The 21507-nt window shown below is 34.3% G+C and overlaps 1 pseudogene; it reads right to left on the bottom strand.

The window, feature by feature from the left end:
• Positions 1-16716: 16716 nt before the first annotated feature.
• On the bottom strand, positions 16717-17712 carry LOC131408178 (olfactory receptor 8B8-like; annotated as a pseudogene).
• Between the last annotated feature and the right edge of the window lie 3795 nt (positions 17713-21507).

Below are 21507 nucleotides of genomic sequence, written 5' to 3'. Positions count from 1 at the left end.
GCTGGCAATGTGATTGAATCAACAATCAAAAACCCCCCAACAAAGAAAATCCTAGGACCCGATGGCTTCAAGCATAAATTCTACCAAACACTTAAAGAATTAACACAAACCCTTTGCATTTCTTCCGTAAACTTAAAGAACAGAACTCCAAATCCATTTAAGAGGCCAGCATTACCCTGTTACCAAAGCCTGATAGACACTGCAAGAAAAGAAAATTATAGGTCAATAAATCTGATGAATTCTGAATTCTTATTCATTTGGAGAATACATAAGCACATATTTACACATACATTTATATGTAGTGAGGGAGAAGGGCATCATTCTTTACTTATATAGAGGTGGTTCCTTTAGTACTAAAAAAGCATCAGACTCTGAATTTTTTCAAACTGCTCAAAATAAGAAGTGCCTCCAAACACAAAACAATGACTTGTGCTACCACAATTATGGGATTATTTTTTTTTCACATGGCAACTCTAAAGAGGTAAAGATGAAAAAGACCACTTAGGCATTCCATTATCCCATTTGGCCTGGTATAACAAAACCTATAGGCTGGCTAGCTTATAAATAAGAGAAATTTATTTCTCATAGTTCTGGATCCTGGGAAGTCCAAGATCAAGGCACTGGCAGATTCAGTGTCTGGTGAGCTCTTGCTTGCTGGTTCATAGACTGCCATCTTCTTGCTGTGTTCTCACATGGCCAGAGAGAAAAGGGTCCTATCTGATCAGGACATTGATCCTACTAATGAGGGTTGCAGCATCATGCCCTAATCAACTTTTAGAGTTCTTACTTCCTAATACTTGGAGGATTAGGTTTCGACATACGACTTTGATTGGTGACACAAACATTCAGTTTATAACAGGCACTCAAAGATCATGCCTACTGAAATTTTAATTTTAGGTTTCATTTTGAAGCTTTTTTTCACTCTCTATGTCTATGATCTAAGATTCATGTCTAAGATCTATGTTTAAGATCTTCCCAGAATATCACATATGATTTTGAAACTGGTATACTGAAAAAATTGGTAAAAAAAAAAAAAAAGTGGGAAATTTGTGAGGCAGCATTTTGGAAAAGGACTCAAGGTAAAGAGAAAATTATTAATTACATGAATTGAGGTTAGAAATCCCCAAACCGAACCCAACAAGTGCTTGTGATATTTAAAAAAGAGACACTAGGCTCTCTTTATGGGCATCCTTATAACAACCAAAGTTTCCTATTTCAAAGAAAGTTTGACTATAAGGCTTCAAATGGAAGTTATGATGAAGAGCTGGCTAGGCTGACCATTTTTCTCTTGAAACCTGAGTACAGATAGAGAAGCAGAAAGAGGACCTGCCAAACTATGACTTATGTGACCGTTGCATTTAACTTCCATTTCTTGCTCAAAACCAAGTGGCCATGTTCAAGAGCTACTCTTTTCTCTCCTTGAAATTTGCCATAATTTAAAATTTCTGAAAAAATCAAAAGTCATGAAAATACTCTGTGTAAAGGCAATGAACAATTGCATTTCTGGACAATAGAACTCAGAAATGTGTCCTAGTAAGCCCACAATGTGACAATACATGTATTATTTGAAAAGAAGTGCAGTTATCTGGGGTTTACCTTATTTTAAGTATCAACTATCTTATCAATGACTCACACAAAAAAATGTTGCCTCTGAACTTGGCTAAATCATAAATTCTTTACACGATCTCTAAACATAACTCATGGAAAGGAGAGAAGGAACACTGCGTCTTCAGGGGAAAGCCTTCCTGCAATTTCAAATGCCCTAAACGTAAAACTTTTTTTTTGTACCAAAACTACTGCAGTGTGGAAAATTAACCTGTGTAAACTCTCCCTATGAATTAAGGAATAGAGTTATGTGGTCTAAGTCCCTACCAGTGAAGGAAATTTTTCTCAATTAGAAAAATATGTTTCAGTGATAATTGAGGTAAACAGCTCCCAATGATGGGGACAACATTTGAACTAATTAAAAGAAAAAAAAAATGCTCTAAGGAATTTCTCAAATGAAAGCTCTTAAGAAAGTGTTAAAAAATCAAATTAAGATCCTTTATATATCCATATGTGTGTGTGTGTGTGTGTGTGTGTATACACATATACATAATTAGTCTAGTTTTTAAAACTGCAAAAAATATTATAAATTTTCATATGGTGGAAAAAATTGGATAATAACTTTGCAATCTCCTTTAAATTTTCCTTATCTCATTGTCAGAAGCATTTGAATTCTTTTTTCCCAACTTTATTAAGATATACTTGACATATATCTCTGTGTCACTTTGAGGCATACAAAGTGTTGATTTGATAAACGTATCTTGCCATATGATTAACACTGTTTTGTTGGCTAATGCCTCCATTATGTAATATAATTACTATTTCTTCTTTGTGGTGATAACATTTAAGACCTACTATCTTAGCAACTTTCAAGTATGTGGCGTACGTACACAATGAAATATTATTTAGCAAAGAGAAAGAATGCAATTCTGCCATTTACAACATCATAGATGGTCCTAGAGGATATTTTGCTAAGTGAAGTAAATCAGACCGAGAAGGACAAATATTATGTGATATCACTTATATGTGGAATCTAAAAAAGCTGAACTCATAGATACAGAGAGTGGAAAGGTCATTACCAGAGGCTGAGAGTAGGGGAACTGGGGAGATGTTGGTAAAAAAATACAAACTTCCATTTAGAAGATGAATAAGCTCTAGGGATCTAATGCACCGCATTGTGATTATGAATAGCATTTGAATTCTTTAGAGGAGTGTTAACATGAAAGGAAGCAGTTGTTTCAAACAGTAGTTAGTTCAAGGAGGGAAAAATTTTAAAGACTCTTACTTTTCCTCCCACCTTCATACTTCTGGTTCTGAGTTATCAGAAAAAAAAAAAATGTAGTTTTAAAAAATTCTGACACCATCCCACCTTTGTTTTTAATTGTTAACCAAGTAGAATAAAAAGACATAAATGTAAACATAGTAAAGAGCTCATACAAATGACATGTGAAAGAAAAACAGAGAATGACAACATAGAGATAAATTAACTGCATTTACACTCATGACAGATGTATATATATATATATATATATATATATATATATATATATATAACACATATATTTCAATGAAAAGAATCTAAAACTAACCCTCACTTTCATGGCCAGTTGATTTTCAACATGGGTGCCATTACAATTCCATGGAGAGACAATAGTCCTTTCAACAAATTGTCCTGGAATAACTGAATGTTCACATTCAATGGAATGAAATTGGACCTCTACCTCACACAATAAACAAAATTAATTCCAAATAAATTGTAGACCTAAATGTAAGAAGTAGTATCATAAAAATTATAGAAGAAAATATCTGAGTAAATCTCTGTGACCTGGGTTTGGCGATGATTTCTTAGATATGACACCTATAGCACAAGTGACAAAAGAAAAAAATAGATATATTGGAATTCAACAAAATTTAAAACTTTTGAGGTTCAAAAGATTATCAAGAGAGTGAAAAGACAATTCATACAATGGGAGAAATATTTGCAAATCATATAACTGATAAGAATCTAATACCTAGAATAAATTAAGAGCTCTTATAACTCAATATTGAAAAAAAAATAACCAGAAATTAAAAGAGGTGAAGGATTTAAATAGATATTTCTCCAAAGAACTTATATAAATGGCCAATAAGTATATGACAAGATGCTCAATATCATTAGTAATCAGGGAAAAGCAAATGAAAACCACAAAGCAACATGACCTCATACTCACTAGGATGGCTATAATGAAAAGGTCAGATAATTCCAAGGGTTGGTGAAGATATGAAAAGATTGGAACCCTAATACCCTTCAAATGGGAATATCAAATGGTGAAGCCACTTTGGAAACAGTCTAGCAGTTCCTCATATTGTATATTAAACATAGAAGAACCATATGACCTAGCAATTATTCTTCTAGGTATATGTCTAAGGAGGGGGGAAAAAACATGAATCCACACAAAATCTTGTCTATGAATGTTCATAGAAGCATTATTTATAATTACCGAAAGATAGTAAATTCAAATATCCGCCAACTACAAACAAAATGTAGTATATCCATAAAATGGAATATTACTTTCTGGAAAAAAAGGAACCGACTACTTTTACAATTTATGACATGGATGAACCTTGAAAACACTAAGACAAACAAAAAAAGCCAGTCATAAACAACCACATATTATATTATTATATTTTTATAAAATATTGAAAGAATTTAAATAATAGAGACAAATTATATTAGTGGCTGTCTAGATTTGGGAGTGAGGGAATAGGAAACCGACAGTCAAGGGGTCTGGAGTTTCCTTTGGGGATGATGAAAAGGTCCTAAAATTGATTGTGACAGTGGACACACAATTCTGTGAGTAAAGTGAAAACAATTAAATTTTACACTTTAAATGTGTGAATTATGTGGTATGTGAATTATATGCCAGTAAAGTTGTTACCATAAAAACAAGACTAAACTCTAAAAAAAAGATGAGAAGAGATAAAAGAAAACATTTTGAAGTGAATAAAAATAAAATCACTACTTATCAAAATATGTGTAATATAGTTAAATATATTGTTTACATGGCTATTTATGATACCTAAGCACCTATATTGGTAAAGAAGAGATACCTCAAATGAAAGACTTAAACTTCTATCTTATGAAACCACAAAAATTTTTTTAAAAAACAACCAAATAAGCAGAAAGATTAAATGGTAAATATAAGGGCAAAAGGCAATAAAAAAGGAAACAAAAGAACAATATAAAAAATCACTTACTGGGCCCAGCCCCATGGCTGAGTGGTTCAAGTTCTACACACTCCGCTTAAGTGGGCCACATTCACAGGTTCAGATACCAATTGTAGACCTACTCCACTCACTAGCCATGCTGTGGCAGTATCCCACAAAGATAAATAGAGGAAGATTGGCACAGATGTTGGCTCAGGGCTAATCTTCCTCAAGCAAAAACAGAGGAGGATTGGCAAGGATGTTAGCTCAGGGCGAATCTTCCTCAGCAAAAACAGAGCAGGATTGGCAACGGATGTTAGCTCTGGGCGAATCTTCCTTAGCAAAAAAAATAAATACATAATTACTGAGCAAGCCTCGGTGGCCTAGTGGTTAAGTTTACTGTGCTCCACTGTGGCAGCCCAGGTTTGGTTCCAGGACACGGATCTACACTGCTTTGTTAGTGGCCATGCTGTGCTGGTGGCCCATATAGTAAAAAGATAGAGGAAGATTGACACAGATTTTAGCTCAGGGTGGAGATTCCTCACCAAAAAAAAAAAAAAAAAAAAATCAATTACTGTAAAAACTGTGTTTTTGAGATCAACAGAAGTGATACTCCTCTAGCCAGATTGATTAGGCAAAAAAAGAGGAAAACACACATTACCAGTACACAAGCGAGAGGCAATTGCTACAGATCCTATGGACCTAAAAAGAAAGTAGGAGAATATTATGAACAAATTTATACTAATAAATTTGACAACCAATTAATGTCATTCAAACTCACTGAAAATACAAACTACCAAAGCCCACTTAAGAAGAAGTAGGCAACTAGAATGACTTTATATCTATTGAAGATTAAAATTTAAGTTAAAAACTTTCCCACAAAAATAGCGCAAGGCCCAGGTAACTTCATTGTTAAATTCTACCAAACATTTCCAAAAGAAAAAGTATAAATTTTCACAAACTTTTTGAAAAATTAAAAAGGAGAAACATCACAGTTTATTCTATAAGACAAGCATTACCCTGATACTAAAACCAGACTGTAATTACAAGAAAAGAAAACTGCAGACCAATGCCGTTCATAACCATAGATGCAATTTTTTTAACTATCTAATTGAATCTAAATATATAAAAACAAAAATACACCATGAAAAGTAATGTTTAACAATGGGAATACAAATCTGGTTTAATATCTGAATAACAATCAGAGTAATTCACCATATCAAAAGAGTGAAGCAGGAAAACTATATGATCTTCTTAATCAATATGAAAAAAATACTAGATAAATTGCAACCTATATTTACTATTTTGTATAAAAATATAAATAAAAGGAAACTTTCTGAACCTGAAAACAGGCATCTACAAAAAAATCTACAACTAACTTCACACATACATGAATCAGAGAGAAATGTAAAATATGAAACATTAAGACTTTTACAAGAGAGTGAAAGGAAAAGGCTTTCACCTAGGGTTAGGTAAAGATTCCTAAGACAGGATAACAAAGAAACAGTGCATAAAATAAAAAAATAGTTACATTGGACATTATCAAAATTAAAAATTTTTCCTCTGAGAAATATAATATTAAAAGAATGAAATGGCAAGCCAGACACTGGAGGACTATATTTGCAAACCATACATCTAATAATGGATGTGCATCCAGAAATATATAAAGAACATTTAAAACTCAACAATAAATGACAAAAAAAAAAAAACTAAATAAAGAAATGAGCAAAGCATGTGAACAGATACTCACTAAAGAAGATGGATGGATGATAAACACACTGGTGAAAAGATGCTCTACGTCATGAGTCATTACAGAAATGCAAATGAAAACTACAATGAAATATCACAACAAACCTATTAGAAGGGCTAAAATGTCAAAAAAGTAACATTGGCTATATCTAGCACTGGTAAGGATGCAAAGCACCTGGAATTCTCACAGATTATTGGTGGGAATACATAATGGTACAGCTTGATTAGAAAAGAACTTGACAGTTCTTTATAAAGTTGTCCCCATTCAAGGTATTTACCTAAGTAAATGAAAACTCATGTTCCCACAAAAATGGTCATCTTATAGTCACAGTGGTCTAGAAACTCTCCTAAAACTTCTCTTCCTTTTATCTAGAGAGACTCAGGACATTTATGAATCTTAGCTTTTGATGTCAATCAAATAAAGATCATGATTTTTAATTAAGATTTTGCCCAGACGTGATCCTTAAACTACAAAAAGCGAGATCCAAACAGTACCTTTTGTTTTCAAAGTAATAACAGGTGGCATCATGTAAGTTATTTTATTTTGAACTCCAAGGATTCAGGGGATTGACACAGAGGGAGGCTTACATAGGAGCCACTAACCAATTCAAAACCTTTAGGAAAGACAAATTATGAAATTGATTATATACATATGAAGATGCTTTTGCCCTGATGTCTTTGAAGACAATATTGTACTCAAAATTTCATATCAGAAATTGCACATTTCCCCAGGGAAAATGAGGTAGAAAATTTCTCTCTTTCCTTCTCTATTTCCTATCGTTTGCTTGACTTTCAGGTACAATCCATAGCATATAAGTAGTGACTTATTTGAAATACCTCTCAAAAAATATATTACATGCACATACACAGTCTCCTACACAAATAAATTTTCCCATTGTGATATGCGTGGTCACATCATGCACAATACCTAATAATCTTTTGAAACAAATCACTTTATTTTCCTTTTTTCTTGGCACTCCTTCTTGCATCTTATCTCCCCTCCCTCCATGACCTCAAGTTACTCATATTTATAACCTAGTTCACACCTTCTCCTAATTTCCTACTTGCTCATATAACCAAATATATAGTGTCTTTATAATTGATTACAAAGTATATACTTTTTGACCTCTTGCTTTTGTCATTTAACAATACTTTATTGAAATCTCTTCAATATTCTATATTGTGGATACATCATAACTTATCCAACTACTCCACCTGGATATTGAATTTATATATTTTTCCAGCTTTTTACCACCAAAAGCAATGCTAAAATAATCATCATTACGCATACCACTACATGATATACCAGTACTTTACTTCACTGAAATAAATTCCCAGAATATTGTCTTTCAGTTTAATATCATGGTTAATATTTAATATTATGGTTTTCCTAAAGGCTGTAATAATTCACCTCTCCCCAGGCAATGTATGAAATGACCTTTGCTTTTCCCAGCATTTATGCCAGCCCAAGTGTTACTGATGCTTTAAAAATGTGACAATCTGATAGGAGTCAAGTGATATATCACTGTTACTTAAAATTTCACTCCTGACTACTACTGAGCTTGAGTACTTTTTAATAAATTTTTAAACCTTTTGAATTTGCTTTTCTGTGATTGTCTTGTTTAAGTCCTTTCTCCCTTTAATGTGGGATTGTTTTCTCAGTTTTTGTCCAATTGTGGAACACAATGGATGTTAATTCAATGTCTGCCACCTGCATTTAAACTATATTTGTTCCTAGTCCACCATTAGTCTACTAATTTGCTGGGGTATCTTTTGCCAAATGAATGTTTTAAAATTATAAGCGGTCAAATATAGCTACTTTTTTATACACAATATATGCGCAGTTAACTCATACATCAGAGCTATGATACTACCACTTTGATTTGAGAAAGCATTATCTCTTACTTGCAATACAACCCAGTGAGCTCCATGATGCATCCATGGCTCCTACAGTTTATTCTAAAATAGCAGAGAAGATCATCTTAAAACATTGTCATTGCATTTTAATCTCCGGTACTCCATTTCACTCAGAGATAAAGTTCAAGTTTCTCAATGGCCTACAAGATCCGACATGATCTTGCCCCTTGTTATATCTCTGTCTGCGTCTTACCTTTTCTTCCTCAATCCTTTCATTCAGCATAATAGCCTTTACTGTTTTTCAAACATGCTGAAAATATCACCTTAGGGGTTTTGCAGTGGCCATTACTCCTCCTTTAAGTCATATTTTCCTAAATATATGTCACCTACTCAATGAATTAGGATCTATGTCCAATTTATCTTTGTAACATCAATATTTAACATATTTCTTGACATACAGTTTATCTTCTCTTCAGATTGTTTCTCCTTTTTTAGATACCATGGAGCTGGAATGGGGCTACTATGAGGCTATTTCTTAAAATGCAAGTTGAATTTGGTTGACTCTAAAATATTTTATGTGAAGAGTTGGCTTAAGAGCTACTATTTAAATTAATAGCATATTTTCATTTTAAAGTGAGAGAAAATTTGTGGCCAAGAATCTGGTTGGGTTCGTGGGGGAATACAACACATCTGCCTAATCATTATCTACTAGGGGAACTGAGCACTCCAATATTTTTTGCTTTATTGATGTTTAATTGAAATACAACATTTTATTAGTTTCAGGTGTACAACATAATAATTCAATATTTATATATATTGCTAAATGATCACCACAATAAGTCTAGTTAATATCCATAACTGTACATATTTACAGAATTTTTTTCTTGTGATGAGAACTTTTAAGATTTACTCTCTTGGCAACTTTCAAATATTCAATACAGTATTATTAACTATACTTGCCGTTCTGTATATTACACCACCATGACATTTATTTTATAATTGGAAGTTTGTACCTTTTAACATGCTTCACCCATTTTGCCCAGCTCCCAACCCCCACCTCTGGCAACCATCAATCTCTTCTCTGTATCTATGTGTATTCATGAGCTGGTTTTTTTTTGTTTTGTTTTGTTTTTTAGATTCCAAATATAAGTGAGATCATACCATATTTGTCTTTCTCGCTCTATTTTCCTTAGCATAATGTCCTCAAGGTCCATCCAGGTTGTTGCAAATGGGAAGATTTCATTCTTTTTTATGGCTTAATAGCATTCCATTGTATGTATACACCACATTTTCTTTATCCTTTCATCCATCGGTGAACACTCAGATTGTTTCTATATCTTAGTTATTGTAAACAATGCTGCAATACATATGGGAGTGTATATACATTTTCAAGTTAACGTTTTCATATTCTTCCGATAAGTAATAATAAGTGGGATTGCTGGATCATATGGTAGTTCTAATTTTAACTTTTTGAGGAGCTTCTATACTGTTTCCATAGTGGCTGCAACCAATGTACATTTCCATGAACAGTGGACAAGGGTTCCCTTTTCTTCACATACTCGCTGACACTTGTTATCTCTTGTCTTTTTGATAATAGGGATTCTGACAGGTCTGAGGTGATATCACATTTTGGTTTTGATTTGCATTTCCCTGATGATTAGTGATGTTAATCATCTTCTCACGTACCTGTTGGTCATATATATGCCTTCTTTGGAAAAATATCTATTCATATCCTCCGTGCATTTTTTAATCTGATTGTTTATTTTTTTGCTATTGATTTGTATGAGTTCTTTATGTATTTTGGACATTAACCAATTATCAGATATATGATTTGCAAATATTTTCTCCCATTCAGTAGTTTGCTTTTTCAATTTGTTGATGGTTTCCTTTCCTGTGAAGAAGCTTTTAAGTTGGATATAGTCACGCATTTATTTTTGCTTTTGTTGCCTTTGCTTTTGGTGTCAAACCCAAATAATCAATTCCAAGACTAACGTCAAGGAGCTTACCATCTGTGTGTTCTTCTAGAAATTTCATGATTTCAAGTCTTACATTTACGTCTTTCATCCATTTTGAGTTAATTTTTGTGTATGGTGTAAGATACTGGTCCAGTTTTATTTGTTTGCATGTGCCTGTCCAGTTTTTCCAACACCATTTATTGAAGAGATTGTCCTTTCCTCATTGTATATTCTTGGCTCCTTTATGGTAATTAATCAATCATACATGCATGGATGTATTTCTGGGCTCTTCATTCTGTTTCACTGATCTATGGGTCTGTTTTTATGCCAATATCATACTGTTTTGATTACTATAGCTTTGTAAGGTAGTTTGAAATCAGGGAGTGTGATGCCTCCAGCTTAGTTCTTTTTTCTCAAGATGGCTTTGTTTATTTGGGAGCTTTTGTGGTTCCACACAAATTTTAGGATTGTTTGTTCTATTTTAGTGAAAAATGTCACTAGAATTTTGATAGAGATTTCATTGAATCTGTAACTGCTTTGGGCAGTATGGACATTTTAACAATATTAATTCTTCCAATCCGTGGGCATGGAATATCTTTCCGTTTATTTGTGTTGTCTTCAATTTCTCTCATTAATGTGTTATAGTTTTCAGTGTACAGGTCTTTCATATCCTGGGTTAAATTTATTACTAGATATTTTATACTTTTTAATGCAATTGTAAATGGGATTGTTTTCTTAATTTCTCTTTCTGATGGTTCATTTTTACTGTATTGAAATAGAACTAACTCTTGTAGATTGATTTTGTGTCCTGGAACATTACTGAATTCATTTATTATTTCTAATAGGCTTTTGGTGGAGCCTTTAGAGTTTTCTATACATAATATCATGTCATCTGTAAATAGTGGCAGTTTTACTTCTTCTTTTCCTTTTTCCTGCCTAATTGCTGTGGCTATGACTACCACTACCATGTTGAATAAAAGTGAAAAGAGTGGTCATTCTTGTCATGTTCCTGATTTTAGAGGGAAAGCTTTCAACCTTTAGCTATTGAGTACAATAGTAGCTGTAGCCTTGTCACATATGTTTATATTATGTTGTGGTATATTCCCTCTATACCCACTTTTTTAAGAGGTTTTTTTTTATTGTAAATGGATGTTAAATTTTGTCAAATGCTTTTTTCTGTATCAATTGAGATGATCATAAGATTTTTAACTTCATTTTGTTAATGTAGTGTATTAGTTTATTGTAATGTAATTACAATGTAATGTAGTGTTGATTAATTTGCTGATGTTGAACCATCTTTGCATCCACGGAGTAAATTTCACTTGATCATGGTTTATCATCTTTTTAATGTATGGTTGAATCTGGTTTGCTCATATTTTGTTGAGGATTTTTCCATCTATATTCTTCCAGGATATTATTCTGTGATTTTCTTTTCTTGTGGTGTCCTTGTCTGATTTTGGTATCAGGGTAATGCTGGCCTCCTAAAATAAGCATGGAAGTGTTCACTTTTGTTATATTTTTTGGAAGAGTTTGAGAAGGATTGGATTTAATCATTCTTTCAGTATTTGGTAGAATCACCAGTGAAGCCCTCTGGTCCTGGAAGTTTGTTTGTTGGGAGGTTGTTGATTACTGATTCAATCTCCTTATTAGTGATTTGCCTGTTCAGATTTTCTATGTCTTTATGATTCAGTCTTGGAAGACTGCATGTTTGTAGGAATTTATGCATTTCTTCTACATTGCCTAATTTGTTGGCTTGAAATTATTCATAGTAGTCTCACAATTCTTTGTATTTATGGAACATGAGTTGTAATGTCACCTCCATCATTTCTTATTTTATGTATCTAAGTCCTCTCTCTTTTTCCTTGGTGAGTCTAGCTAAAAGTTTGTCAATTTTGTTTATCTTTTTTAAGAACCTGCTCTTGGTTTTATTGATCCTTTCTATTTTCTTTTTACTCTCTATTTCATTTATTTTTGTTCTGATCTTTGTTATTTTCTTCCTTCTACTAATTTTGGCTCTGTGTGTTCTTCTCTTTTCTAGTTCCTTGAGGTATAAATTTAGGTTGTTTATTTGAAATTTTTCTTGTTTATTAAGGTAGGCATTATTGCTATGAACTGCCCTTTTACAACTGTTTCTGCTGCATGTCATAGCTTTTGGTATGTTGTATCTCCATTTTCATTTGTCTTGAGATTTCTTTTTTATTTCTCTTTTGTTTTGTTTGTTGACCCATGGGTTGTTCAGTATCATGTTGTTTAATATCCACATATTTGGGAATTTTCCAGTTTTCTACTTGTAATTACTCTCTAGCCTCATGTCATTATGGTGAGGAAAGATACTTGATATGATTTCAATCTTATTAAATTTGTTAAGATTTGTTTCATGGCCTGCCATTTGATTTATCCTAGAGAATGTTCCATGTGCACTTGAGAATAATGTGTACTCTGTTGCTTTTGGGTGGCATGTTCTGTATTTATCTGTTAAGTCCATTTGTTTTAATATGTCATTTAAGGTTGATGTTTCCTTATTGATTTTCTGCCTGTATTATCTATTCATTGATATAAGTGAGGTATTAAATTCCCATAACATTATTATATTGCTGTTTATTTCTCCCTTTAGGCCTGTTAATATTTGCCTTATATATTTAAGTGATCCTACGTTGGGTGCATAAATACTTATAAATGTTATATCTTTTTGTTAGATTGACCCCCTTACCATTATATAATGCCCTTCTTTGTCTCTTATTGCAGTTTTTTTAGGAAGTCTATTTTGTCTGATACAAGTATAGCTACTCAAACTTTCTTTTGGTTTTCATTTGCATGGAATATATCTTTCCATCCCTTCACTTTTAGTCAGTGTGTGTCCTTACGTCTGAAGTGTGTCTTTTGTAGGCAGCATATAGATGGGTCTTGTATTTTATCCATTCAGCCACTCTATGTCTTTTGATTGGAGAATTTAGTTCATTTATATTTAAAGTAATTATTTATAGGTATGTATTTATTGCCCTTGTGTTAATTTTTTTTCTGGCTGTTTTGTAGTTCCTGTGTTTCTTTCTTCTTGTCTTGATCTCTTCATTTGTCATTTGATGACTTTCTTTGGAGGTATGCTTATATTCCTATCTCATTATGTTCTGTGTATCTACTATAGGTTTTGTTTGTGGTTACTATGAGTCTTACATATAACAACTTATCTTTATGACAGTCTATTTTAAGTTGATAACAACTTGAGTTTGAATGCATTCTAAAACTCTATAGTTTTACTCTACTTCTCTGCATTTCATGTGTTTGATGTCACATTTTAGATCTATCCCTTAACTAATTGTAGTTACAATGATTTTTACTACCTTTGACTTTTAACCTTCATACTAGCATTATAAGTGATTAATCCCCTACCTTTTCTGTGTATTTACCTTTACCAGTGAGATTTATATTTTCATGTTTTCTTGTTACTAATTAACACACTTTCTTTTCAGTTTAAAGAAGTCCCTTTATCATTTCTTGTAAGGCCAGTTTAGAGGTGATGAACTCCTTTAGCTTTTGCTTGTCTACTAAACTCTTTATCTCTCCTTCAATCCTGAATGATAACTTTGCCGAGTAAGTGTTCTTCATTGGAACTCTTTGTTAGTTTGTCTCAGCACTTTGAATACATCATGCCACTCCCTTCTGGCCTGCAAACTTTCTACTGAAAAAATCTGTTGATAGTCTTAGAGGGCTTCTCTTGATGTGAAATTTTTTCTTTCTCCTACTGCTTTTATGTGAGATTCCACTGCAGATTGAAGGGGAAGAAAAAAAACAAGTATGGTTGATTTCTTTTTAATTTCTTGTTCAATTTTCTCTTCATTTTGATGAAGTTACTTATAAACTTGTGTTTCTCGAAGTTGTATTAAAAAATAGATTCTAAATGTGGATACAGACCTGGTCATAATGCTTTCAATTAAAATACTAACAACAGTTCTATGTCAAAGCTGAGTGGTGGGAAAAGGGCAAAATTTAAAAAAATGTTGTCTAGATGGAAATTCAATTTACTGGTAAAAAACAGATATCGCTAAATTTTGTGGTCTTGGAGTACAACTCTAAATTCAAAAGTTATGATTTATTTTTCATCTTTTTATTGCATAGCTTCTAATGTTTTTACCAGTGCTTATCTAGATGAATAAAATAATATATTCTAAATTTAAAGGAAAAACTCATATTTTAGATCCAATGAATCTCAGTACTTACTTAAACCTCTCAAATAATTCTTTTTTTTTTAAATTTTATTTATTTATTTTTTTTCCCCCAAAGCCCCAGGAAATAGTTGTATGTCATAGCTGCACATCCTTCTAGTTCCTGTATGTGGGACACGGCCTCAGCATGGCCGGAGAAGTGGTGCGTTGGTGCGCGCCCAGGATCCGAACCCGGGCCTCAAGCAGCGGAACACTCACACTTAACCGCTAAGCCATGGGGCCGACCCCTCTCAAATAATTCTAATGTGCAAAGAAAAATATTCTGAAAGGACTACATCAGAAAACAACCATGTTAAACCTGAAGTAAACTGACCTCACACGAGAGACTCCTGTGACACACTGCGACCACATAGCAGCACCATATGTATAGCTCAGCCACTAATTTATTCAAATAGTATTAGTTGAGCACCCATGAGGTGCTAGAAACTGAGAATATAACAATTAACAAAGTAACGTTGTATCCTTAAAGATCTATACTTTAGTAAGATATACTGATATTTGCTAAGTAGAGATGGACGGGACATTCTTCAAATGGAAACTGGGGCTCTTAAATCAAATACCAATTTATTGAAGCTCATTTTACTTAAATATAAAACCAGCTAAACCTTTAGATTATTATTGTTTAGTTTGAGTTTAGACAATATTGCTATTTTTGCAACATAGCATGTCAATCAGTTTTGTGCAGACGTATATGTAATGTTAAATATAACTGTGTGTGTGTATAAATATATATATAGCTTGTGCATGGTCATGTCAGCACCTGAATGTCTGGCAACTCTCCACAGGGGTCAGAACTATATTTACTTAAGGACTATATTTAGGTAAGAATCAAAGTGGACATCTGTCTGCAGGGTATCCACAGGGTAGCAAGTCTTGTATCTGCTAAGATTGGCTGATAACAGTAGATTATCTCCCTGAAGAGAAAACAAAAGACCAGTTTCTTGACACCCTCAGATTGCTAGATCTATTCCACTCACCCTTCTCAGTCAGCATGTATTTACCGTTCTTAGAAAGGTGAGGAAGTATAAAGTTTTACTTAGCTCCATTATCTTCCCTATGCCTGGAACATAGTTGGAGGCATTAAAATTAATGGTTTTGTTTTACCCATACATTTGAGTCTGTACTCTATGCAAAGATTTACTCATTTAAGGGAAAAAATTCACTCCTAGTTTCATTTTATTATTTAGATTGACAAATGTAAAAAGCATTTATCATACAATATAATGCATTCCATAGTAAAAACAAACCCCAATGGAATGCAAGCCAAAGAAGGGAGCCCTCACACAGTCGTAGGGAAACAAAAAAAAATGCTCTCAAGAAGGTAGGACCAGTAGGTAATAGGATAGGAAAAAATAGGAGGTAGTAATTCCAGGCAGGATAAATTTAGTGGTTCAAGGGTCAAAGTATTATCAACTTCAAAACAAATATTCTGAGATATGAAAGACAACATTTTACTCTGTACCATTTAATCCACAGTTGCTTACCTAGTACTTAGAATTCTATCACACTCAACAATTTTTATAATGAGCTACAATTCCAAACTTCAGTTTCAATAAGCAAGGATCAACAATTCATTGATGTAAATACCTATAACATGAGATTTCCTTGGATAGTAGGGAGGATTTCAGAAATTTAGGGACTACTTAAATGCTTTTTATTTATTTATTTTTTTTTTAGTGACAGGGTATCAGAATATTCTTGCTTGAATAACGCAAGACCAAATGAAAAAATTCCATCGATTCACTGCCTCCGCAGACTTTATTAATTTGGAACTTTGATCCATAGATTGAAGTCAGAATTCTGACAAACTAATGTTAATCCTTTTGTATTTCCTAATTCCAGTATCAATGGTGAGTGAACACTTGTCCTTGGCATTACTTTACACAATTGTCCCTTTATATTTCTAGTATTTTTTGTTTCTTTTATCTTTATCATTCCTAGCAAGAACTACCAAACTGTTCATTTTCACCACTTTTTCATCATCACATTTCAGCAACACTTTAAGAATTGAAATAATTTATTCTGAATTCACGACAACTTCCAAATTCTGTGACCTATTTATACAAAGATAAAACATAATCATTGCATTATGACTATATACATACAAAGAGCAAGGGTCAACTATTTTATCCCTGTCAACTTAATTGAGTATAGCTGACTTCCACCTTCAAACTTAAGTCTATCCTGATCTCTAGAAGCAATGCTTATCCAATCAGGTGAGATATAAAACTACAGGCACGATCAGATACTGTTTCTGATAAAATCTGTCTCCTACTCAGGGTTTTTGTCAGAACAAGTGTAAGGTCTTTGTTCCTCAAGCTGTAAATTAAGCAGTTTATCAAGGGAACTGTACTGGTGTAAAACACAGAAGAGATATTTCCATTACCCGTAGACACAGAAGAAGGTGGTTTGAGATACATAATTGTAGCTGATCCAAAGAACAGAGAAGGAATAGCAATTACGTGGGAACTGCAGGTGCTGAAAGCTTTGGACATACTTTCAGTGGAGCTGATGTGGAAGGTACTGGAGAGGATAAAAGCATAAGAGATAAAGCTGGTCAGAATGGGCACGATGATTCCCACCACAATGAAAACTATCAGCTCATTGACATAGGTGCTCAGGCAGTAGCACTGGAGCAGAGCGGGAATCACACATAATGGTTAATGGTGTTTGCATCACAGAAGGTCAGTCTCAGCGTGTGTCTGGTGTAAGCTATGGCACAAGAAAATGCTACCAAGTATGAACCAAGCATGAGGCTGGAACACACTTTATAGTCACAGCAACTTTAAGCAAAAGTGGACTACAGCTAGCCACATAGTGATCATAGACCATTGATGTCAGCACATAGCATTCAAAAATACCAAAAAAAACACCCCAAAACCAAAAAAGCCCCACAAAAAGTAAGCTGGCTCATGTACCACATGTAAAATATAATATTTTTCTTGATATGAAGTTAGTCAGCATTTTGTGTGTAAAAACAGAAGAATAAAAACCTATGAAAGACAAATTAAACAGGAAAAAGTACATGAGTGTGTGCAAGTGTGAATTCAGCTCAATCAGAGTTGTCAAGCCCAAATTTCCCAACACGTGACAATATCCTCTATTAGAAACAGGAAGAACAGGGGGAGTTAGAGATCTGGCCTGTCTGTTATTCCCAACAGAACGAATGTAATCATGAAAGAACCATTTCTAGGAGACATTCTTCTCTAAGGGAATCTGTGGACACAGGAGAAGAAAGTTACATAGAAAACAACTCAGCTTTTCCTATATGCACAAAAGAGGAGTATGCTTTGCTGAAGTTTGAGACTAGCCCAATTTGGACCCATCGAATCTCCTCTGCCATTATCATGAAACTGAGTGACACAGACTCTCCCTTATTAGAGCCTTTACAAGCTAAATATAGCAAAGAGCGTCAAAACTTAGCCTACAGTGGGAAGGCCACTGCTTCCATGTGCAAATAATGACTTATGGAAGACCAAAGGATAAGGAGACGTCTGGACCAAGACAGAATGGTCCTTCTCTCATGACAACATTTCTCATTTATTTGAACTCTCTCTTCATCAGTAAAATTGGCGGCAGCAACACAACCTACCTGATGCTGGCCTCTAATGCAGATTAGACTTGTTGAGATAGGAACCAAAACATTGTTTCTAATCCAAAACTAAGGAATCCGAGTCTAGGAAAGGTTAAGGTACTGGCCCATGTCACAAAGTAAAAGTCATAAGTGTAGAAGAGTCAGAATTCCATCATGGATCTGACTGATATAAAGCGTTCTTTGAGCCCAATAATGTCTCTCTGTTTTCCCTGCACCCCCTTGAACAGATTCTACTACCAATTTTACATAAGTCTCAGGACTCAAACATGGTAAAGAAAGTGGCATCTCTTAGATCCTTGGAGTTCCATCTCAAATAACAAGGGCATCAATATAATGGACTTCAGAAACTTACCTGCCATAAGCCATAAAACTTTGGTGCTTCCTTATCGCTGTTCTTACCCCCATGGTCCTGCAAGGGCAATTTCATACTCTGAGGCTTTGGTTCATTTGATTCTAAGGAGATGCATCCCACACTTAATTTTGGATATGCACCAGAAATCTTTCAGAACTACAGATCATAAATTCTTTCTTTCTTTCTTTCTTTTGTGTGAGGAAGATTGGCCCTGAGCTCACATATGTTGCCAATCTTCCTCTTTTTGCTGAGGAAGATGAGCCCGGAGGTAACATCTCTGCCCATCTTCCTCTATTTTGTATATGGGTTGCTGCCACAGCACGGCTTGCTGAGTGGTGTGCAAGTCCACGCGCAGGATCCAAACCTGCAAACCCTGGGCCACCAAAGTAGTGTGCACAAACTTAACCACTACCAGGCCAGCCCCCAGATCATAATTTCTGACTGTGACTTCAGCACACAAGCAAAAGAGAAAAATAAATAGTGTATGTTATTATCTTTTTTGCCTCTTGGTAAGTCATAGAAGATTTAATGTGAATTTAATAATATATTGTACTCAGTTCTAAACAGGATAGAAGCTTTCTCAGTCTCCTCCTGAGGGGACAGTTTCTAGGTGTAATAGGGAACTAAGGGGACTGTATTTACACCCAGGCCATAATATGTCTTTAGTTCCTCAGGGACTATTTTTTACTTAAGTTTTTCACTGTAGAGATTGTATATCTCCCAAAGGAGAGCCCATTTCCCAATCCGCAAGATGGCAAAAGAGGTAACCCCTAGACTTTTCTACTCTCCTTGAACACATTGATTTAAAAATGATTTGTGTACATATTCCCTCTGTAAGAAATCCAGATACTAGTTAAGAGGGTCCTGCACCCAATTCAAGCATAAAAACAGTAATATTTAAGCTGTTAGGGAAGTTCAATATAGCCTCTTGCATAATACCTATCCTTGCACAACTACTTACAATTGGCACAAAACTCCCCTGTCCAGCTTCTCCATGGGAACAGAATGGGGTGCACAATTCATCCAATGACCCAACTTTTCTTGGTATTGTCCAGAAGACTGGCTTCTGTATAGCCTGTCTCAGAAAGCAGATGGGACATAGGACATGGCATACCTTAGCTGCCCAAGGTGAGAGAGAACCAAGATAGTGGTTTGGGGATGGAAGTCACCACAGTCTCTCTCTCTGGCTTAGCACAGAGCTAGTAATTAAAAACGTGTTTCTTCTCACTCTCCACATTTCTTCCACTTCTTTTCAATATTGGGGGAAAAAATGCACTATGTGTCCAACGACCTTATCTGGGGCTGCCTGAGGAATTGGTTTCAGTCTCACATGTTTTGAGCAGTGATGGGACCCTGCACAATCTGGATGCCTGGGGCTCACTAAGAACAAAAAAAGCAGGTTGGACTAATACACAGGTTGAGATGCCCTCTAAGTCCCGGACCAGGCTTACTGGTATGAGTCTTCTCCAACACAAGGCTAGCCCATTAATACTAGGACAGGTAGTTGTTTCGTATAGTGTGCAGACTCCAGCACAGAGGGTCAAGAAAAATGAAGAAACAGGAAAATATTTTTCAAAATGGGACAACTTACATCTCCAAAATCACACCCTAATGAAATGGAAATATATAATTTCCCTGATAGAAAACACAACTTAACTGTCACAAAGATGCTCACTGTAGTCAGTGAAAAATACATGAACAAAGGGAGAATTTTAACAAAGATATAGAAAACTTAAAATACTAAACAAAAATAATGGAGCTGGAGAATACAAATGAACTGAAAAAATCACTAGAGTGGATCAACAAACAAAAGAAAGATCAAACAAAAGAAAGAATCATCTAATTTGAAAAAAAAAAGCTCATTGGAAATTATTCAGTAGGAGAAGCATTGTTAAAAAAAAAAAACAATAAAAAATAATGAAGAAATCCTTAGGGACTTATTGGACATGACCAGGTGGACCAACATACACATGTTAGGAATCCCAGTAGGAGATGGGAGTGAGAATGGTACAGAAAGCTTATTCAAAGAAAAAGAAAAAACTGAATAATTCCCAAAACTGTAGAAGGAAATGGACAACCAGATCCAGGAAGCAAAAAAGATTCCAAATAAGATCATCCCAAAGAAATCCACACTGAGACACATTAGAATCAAGTTATCAAAATCAAAGACAAAGATAATTTTGAAAGCATGAAGAGAAAAGCAATTTATCATTTCCAATGAAATCCCCATCAGAACATCAGTGGATTTTTCAGCAGAAATTTTGCAGGCCTTGAGAAATTGGGATGATATATTAAAAGTGCTGGGGAAAAAATGGTCAACCAAGAATACTATAACTGGCAAAACTGTCCTTCAAAATGAAGGAAAAATAAGGATATTCTTAGACAGACAAAAGCTGAAGGAGTTCATCTCCATTACACCTGCCTTACCAAAAAAAAATAAAAGAACTTCTTCAGTTGAAAAGAAAGGATGCTAAACAATATACATTAGCTTAGCAAAATCTAAAATGAGTTGATAAAAGTAAACACATAGAAAAATACAGAACAATATGTAATTGTAGTGGGTAAATTTATTTCTATACTAATATAAAGGAAAAAGACAAAAATGCTAAAAATAACTATAACTAAAAATATTTAATGGCTACACAATACAAATAGATGTAATTGTGATATAAACAAGATAAGGTGTAGAGGAAAATAAAAGGAAAGGTATTTGGAAGCAAATGAGGTTAAGTTACCAACTTAAGAGAGATTGTTACAATTGTGTTATTGTGTATAATGCCCCATGGTAACCACAAAGAAAATACAGAAGTTATACAAAAGAAAAAAAGAAAGTTATCAGCGGAATCTATGGGCTTTACCATTGGGAATCTGATTATGATGGAGGAGGGGGGAGAGGCTTGCAACAACCAGCACTGGAATGTTGGCAGACCGAGTTCCTGCTCGTAGTGCCTAAGTAGTAATCCCAAACAGTAACTTTACTCATCTGCAGAAGAAAGATAGTGGTGCAGTCTGAACAGAGAACTTGGTGGAGTGCAGGTCTGTGTGATT

The sequence above is a fragment of the Diceros bicornis genome, chromosome 7, assembly GCF_020826845.1.
Source record: "Diceros bicornis minor isolate mBicDic1 chromosome 7, mDicBic1.mat.cur, whole genome shotgun sequence".
Lineage (NCBI taxonomy): Eukaryota > Metazoa > Chordata > Mammalia > Perissodactyla > Rhinocerotidae > Diceros > Diceros bicornis.
This window is presented reverse-complemented; position numbering and strand designations above follow the sequence as displayed.